A 6549-nucleotide genomic window follows, 5' to 3' on the forward strand; every position below is an offset into this window, starting at 1 on the left:
GTGTTATCATAAAGTCGAAAAAAGTAACAAAAAACCCAGCTGGTAAGCAAATATCGCTATTATTCAATTATATGGAAATCACATGATTAACAGCAACATCAGCTTTCTAGTTTCAGTTGTATAGTTTCTTCCAGTTGTCACTCTTCTTCGTTTACTTTCCAATACACTGAGTCTCTGCGTACATAGGTGTGTCGAAAACACAAAAAGCTGCGTTTTGCAAGTTGTTTGAAGCCTTTCGAAAACCGAACTGATTTCGAGAAAGCAGAGTTCGTTAAGATGGAGTATTTGTGTTGCATAGAGTGGCATTGGAGGCAAAGGAACTGGTTGGTTGGTTGTGTTGGGGAAGGAGACCAGACAGCGAGGTCATCGGTCTCATCGGATTAGGGAAGGACAGGGAAGGAAGTCGGCCGTGCCCTTTGAAAGGAACCATCCCGGCATTTGCCTGGAGCGATTTAGGGAAATCACGGAAAACCTAAATCAAGATGGCCGGACGCGGGATTGAACCGTCGTCCTCCCGAATGCGAGTCCAGTGTCGGCAAAGGAACTATTTCTTCCAAAATCACCTAGATTACATCAAGCATTGGTATGACAGAAAGGTCACGATTGGGTCAGGTGGATACCCTGATGTGACAAGTGACAGGAGAATGAAATAAAAAAATGGCTTTTCAAAAAAATGGTTCAAATGGCTCTAAGCACTATGGGACTTAACATCTGAGGTCATTAGTGCCCTAGACTTAGAACTACGTAAACCTAACTAACGGAAGGACATCACACACATGAATGCCTGATGCAGGATTCGAGCCTGCGACTGTAGCAGCCACGTGGTTCCGAACTGAAGCGCCTAGAACCGCTCGGACACACCGACCGGCAGCATGAAATCAGCTGAGCGGTGGGGCAGAGCCACCAACTCGCACAGTTAATGAAATAACGTCAGTAACCACGGCAAAAGATTTGTTTCTGTCGAACGAACAAGATAAACAGCACCTCATTTCATTACAGACTGCACTTTTATAGGGTAAACACTTCAACTTAAGCTAGCTGCTGAGGGCGCAGGTGATACTATAACTGTAGCTCCTGCTGTTGACACTGCTGAGCACTTTGTGTTATCGTTGGGGAGGACAGTGATCCCCTTGTAAGTCTGGCTGCTTCAGCACCATTGTCCCTAACATTTTTCCACTGAAACCAGGCAAAGGGAGACAGGGTGACGTAGTCTGCAACCCCCTACATTTCAAATTGTCTCAAATATCGAAGAAAAACATTCCCACGAGCCTTCAGAGGCTGCGATATTACTTAGTCGTTTTTCAGCAAACTAAAATGAAACTCTTCAGGGCATAAGAGACGAAAAAGTAGCAATGATATTTAAAAATTCCAGTGTTACTGCTGATCAGATTGTTGACGCTGTTCGCACGTTCATAGCGGCCATGTATTGCGGAGATGAATCAAAACCATTAAAATAGTATGCTTCGCTATCTAATCCTTAGAAAAACTGTACGAGTATGTCAAAGATATCATTCAACCTCATCTCTCTGACTCCTACAGAAATAAATGCTCGACAGCACTTCCTAAAAACATAATTGCAGGTGCAAGCTTGGAAAACAACCCACTAGATCCACTGCAATGGGGCTGGAAGGCTTCAAAGTTCGTCCTCTTGCTAGTTCTCACTGCTAAAGAAGCAGCACCAGCACTGGGTGTGTTGGAGATTGTTCCTGCAGGAAAAACAGCATCTCATTTCTTTACGGACTCCAAACTATGCAAAGGCCAAAACTGCACCAATGTTCCAGTGGGCGTCCCTGATATAGACATTGATGACTGTGTCACAGATAATGAAGTTTTGGGAAAAGGAAGAAGAAACGTCACAGAGAGCATGAATATGTAAGAAACGGAAGAATTAGTTAATGTTATATGGTCCCTCACTCTCTAGGCTCGTAAAGAATTAATACCATAAAATTAAGAAAAACAGTTGAGATATTAATATTTTATTCTAATTTACCTTGTTTTATTGTATAACTTTAAGGTAATTTTATATAATCACTTCTAACTCAGTTTAATGTTAATTGAATTTTCTTTATTCCTAATAAAACAATAATATACCTATGTCTTCTCACAAACACCATTGTAAACAAATTTTTGGCCTATGTGTAGTATAATATGTTAATACTATTGCATTAATTTCTTAGTTTTCAGGAATTTTATCTCAATAATGCGTAGGTTAGGGATTATGTGCCAGACACAAAAATTAAAAAGCGAATGCTGAAAAAATTCATTGAATGGCAAGTACAAAGTTGATTTACTTATACAATGAAGCGCCAAAGAAACTGGTGTAGTGATGCGTATTCAAATACAGAGATATGTAAACAGTCAGAATAAGGTGCTGTGGTCGGCAACGTCTGTATATGACAACAAGTGTGTGTCGCAGTTGTTAGATTGCTTACTGCTGCCTACATGGGAGGTTATCTTGAGTTAACTTGAGAGGTGGCATGAGCCCCCTCTCATATTTCTATCTTACGATTTTCGTCTCTAATTGCATGTGGTGAAAAGTTGCTATTCCTTCACACACGGACTTCCCATGCAGCGTCTCTCGTCACCCAGGTGGTCCGGTGACAGGCGGGCTCTGCGGATCTCGAGAGGGTTAAGCCGACGAGTGTGAGGGAGTCGAGTGAATGCTTTCCAGACGCCGACATTGTCAAGAGACACGCCCAGATGCGCCTGAAGTAGCGGCTGGGCTAGAGGTTCCGTTACTTCGCAGAAACTTAGCGAAAACACTTTCTGGCGGGCTACCAGCGAGGCGTGGGAATGACTTGTGTACCAAGGCATTTGTGGCGGGAAAATTCCCGCGCTTTCTGAAAAATAGTAACTGTGATTGGCTTGCTCAGGGCATAGCTCCGTGACGTAGCAAAATCAGCGCAGAAATTGGCGCCAAGAATCTCCATTGGTGGAATGGTAGTGCTCCGGCAATAGAGTGGAATTTTCCGCCGGTTTTCGAGTTGCTGATTGGAACGTTTAACCACGGCCACTCTCGTGGGGGCGGGAATGTTGTGTGTTCGGCCTGTACGGGTGCTCTTGTGTAGAGTCGGCTCTCGCCTTTCAGTCGAGGACGTCGAAGCAACCAGCCATCGCCTCCGGTACGCCAGATCGTGTTCTGGCAGTTAAGAAGACAGTTTGGTAATGTATGTCCGCAGCACCGGCAGATAGGGATTTTCCTAGGTGATAATCAGAGCTCAGCAGAGCGCGCCTGTTCGTCTTTTTCTAACTTTGTTCTGTCTTGAGTAGCAGCAATTAATGCTGGGTTAGCTATGTGTTTTCTCTTAAGATTTGAGTTGCAAGGAATTGGCTCCACATACCACTTTGTCATAATCCTCACAATCTAGTTTAGGGACAACTTCACATTCACAGCGTTTGTTTGAGTATCAATTTGAGCCAATTTGATGTATTGTAAATGTTTCATGTGTTTTTGTTTATTATTTTGTGTTTAGTCTTAATAAATCATATTGTTATTTTGGACAGAACTTTCATTCTGTTAATCGGTAGAGCAACCCTATCATTCCTCACTATGTTAATGAAACCTTCGTTTATTTAACTTATTTATCAAATTAAATTATTGCAGGTGCCAAACTCTCTTCTACTCCACTGGCAGGGTTGATTAGAGTCAGTTTGCGTATTTTTTTTTAATGCTTGTGCAACAGCAAAAGTCGGAGTTAGAATAGGGGGGGGGGCTTAGAGCATATGTAGATTCTAGAAGAATTTAGTGTTAAATACACTGCTAGCCCCGGCACCTCGCAAACTGAGTTTGAACATGGTGTTACAGCCGGCATACAAGCGATGAGACACAGCATCTCCAAGGTAATGATGAAGTGGGGATTTTCCCGTGCGACCATTTTATGAGTATACCGTAAATATCAGGACTCCGGTAAAACATCAAATCTCCGACATCACTGCGGCAGGAAAAAGATCCTGCATGAATGGGTCCAATGAAAACTGAAGAGAATCATTCAACGTGACAGGAGTACAACCCTTCCGCAAATTGCTGCAGATTTCAATGTTGGGCCATCAACAAGTGTCAGCGTGCAAACCATTATCATCCATTATAATCATCGATATGGACTCTTGGAGACAAAGCCCCATTCGTATACCCTTGATGACTGCACGACACAAAGCTTTACGCCTTGCCTGTGCCCGTCAACTCCGACATTCGACTGTTGATGAATGGAAACATGTTACATGATCGACGAGTCTCGTTTCAACTTGTGTCAAGCAGAGAGAGGTGTACGGGTATGGAGACGACGATGCATATCAGTAGGGGACTGTCCAAGCAGCTGGAGGCACTGTATGTGCAGTTGGAGTGATATAGAACCCCTGACACTTCTAGATACGACTCTGACAGGTGACACGTACGTAAGCACCCTGTCTGATTATCTGCAACCATTAATGTGCATTGTGCATTCCGATGGACTTGGGCAAATCCAGTAGGACAATACGGCACCCCACACATCCAGAATTGCTACAGAGTGGCTCCAGGAACACTCTTCTTAGTTTAAACACTTCCATTAACCACCAAACTCCCCAGACATGAACACTATTGAGCATATCTGGGATGCTTTGCAACGTGCTATTCAGAAGAGATCTCCACCCCCTCTTACTCTTGCGGATTTATGGACGGCCCTCCAGGATTCATGGTGTCAATTCCCTCCAGCACTACTTTAGACATTAGTCGAGTCCATGTGACGTCGTGTTGTGGCACTTCTACATGCTGGCGGCCGGAACGGTGACTTGCAAGAACGTGAAGTCAGAAGGACACAGAAAAAAACCAGGGGTTGCTTAGAAATACGATGCAGTATCAACAGACTGACCCCCCGTGGGGATAGATAACGTGGACTGGTCCGACCAGAGTCTGCCGAAATGTAAAAAAGTAGTGCGTTTGAAAAAACTGAAATTAGAGCAGATGGCCAGAGTAAAATTGGCAGAAGAGTGTAAATTAAAAGTGTATAAGTGCAGAAAGCAACAGGGAAAGTATAGGATAAAATGTGTCTGTTTTAAGGGAAAGGATGGTGACTGATGTCACAAGTGGTTTAGTGGGGGAGAAGGGTGCACAGCATGCCATTGTTGAGGACTATCTGTACGACCGGCGAGCAGTACGGACAGTCGGCAGTTGCGCTCCCACAAGATTACAAACTAAGTATTGCTTTTTGACGAAATCTGAATAAGACTGTGACAAAGTAACGTTCGTGTAGGTGGTGAAGTCATTTTGATCGTGAATGAATCTTAACATGTGACCGTTACTGAGGCATAGACGCAAATAGGTAATTGATCAAAGCTTACTCCGGGTGCAACAAAAGTACAGTCACTGAAAACCGTAAGTCAGCTGCTGTGCTCGCTCCTACTGTTGCAATTATTTTTTTGTTTTCTACCATTGATTATTATGACCAATTGGTTATGATCATGCTTACTTTGATGTGGGGTATCAAGTGTAAGTAAAGACTGAGTTCCGTGGCATGCGGTAATACAAGATCCTGGCCTTGTGCATTAAAAGACCCACGTGGTAGCTGAGTGAATTATGTTAATACTATCACAATTGGGATTGGCTTGATTGAGACAACAACCAAGTGCAGTCAGTATCCAACAGTGGTCTTGAACCCACTTAGAGGGGTATATCCATCTGACCACTAGGTAGCTGGATTCTGACGTGTAAAGGAGGAGTTTACTGGTTTTTTTTTTTTTTTTTTTTGTAATAAATTGGATCAAAGGATTTTGAGGGCAACATATCTCTATAGAATAATTGCTTTTATCAGAGCTGCGTTACATTATTTAGTAGCATCGAAATTCCTCACCAACCTTAGTTCTATGTATTTGCTAAGTCCAGAATCCACAGCGTGCCAAATAATGTAAGAGTAGCTGAGCTGACTGCAGGTAAGGGCAGGTCAGATTACAGGTCGAGAAACTACGGAGGCTGACTACACCGCCACCGCGCAGGTAAGTTCCAAAGAGGACCTGCCGGCACACACCCCCATAAAGCTACCGCTTACCGTACCAGTCTGTCCGAGGGTTCCAGCACGTTATAAGTTAGAGTTTGTCATTCCACAGAGGGGATGTTACAAAGTGGCACATTTGCCTAAGGAAATGTTGCAAAATGGTGTATCGCCCATGAATGTTACAAAATGGTGCATCGGTTTGGCCAGGAAACGAGTAAACGGAGATGCATCACGGAGTGGTACGAAGTGCTTCACAGGTGGGCAGGAAGCTTGTGAAAGAAATGCCACAAGAGGTGGCCAGTAAAGTGTAAGAAGAACGTAAAAGATAACTAAATTGTCGTTGCGGAATAAGAATGTTAGACGGAGTGATTCGTCAGTGTAATTTATGCAAAAGGATAAACATTATAGTAGGATAGTGTCCTGTAAGTAATTGCAGCAGCGGAGCGCCTCAGTAGTTTGGTTTGCTTGCTTATTATGTGGAGACAGTACTGATCGTAATGGGCTGCGTAGTAGCCGTGAATCGAGCGCGTGTTGCATATAAAAAAAAGCGTGCGCAGCAGTCTGGGAAGCTTTGCTGGGCGCG

This window comes from Schistocerca americana, chromosome 4 (assembly GCF_021461395.2).
Source record: "Schistocerca americana isolate TAMUIC-IGC-003095 chromosome 4, iqSchAmer2.1, whole genome shotgun sequence".
Classification (NCBI taxonomy): domain Eukaryota; kingdom Metazoa; phylum Arthropoda; class Insecta; order Orthoptera; family Acrididae; genus Schistocerca; species Schistocerca americana.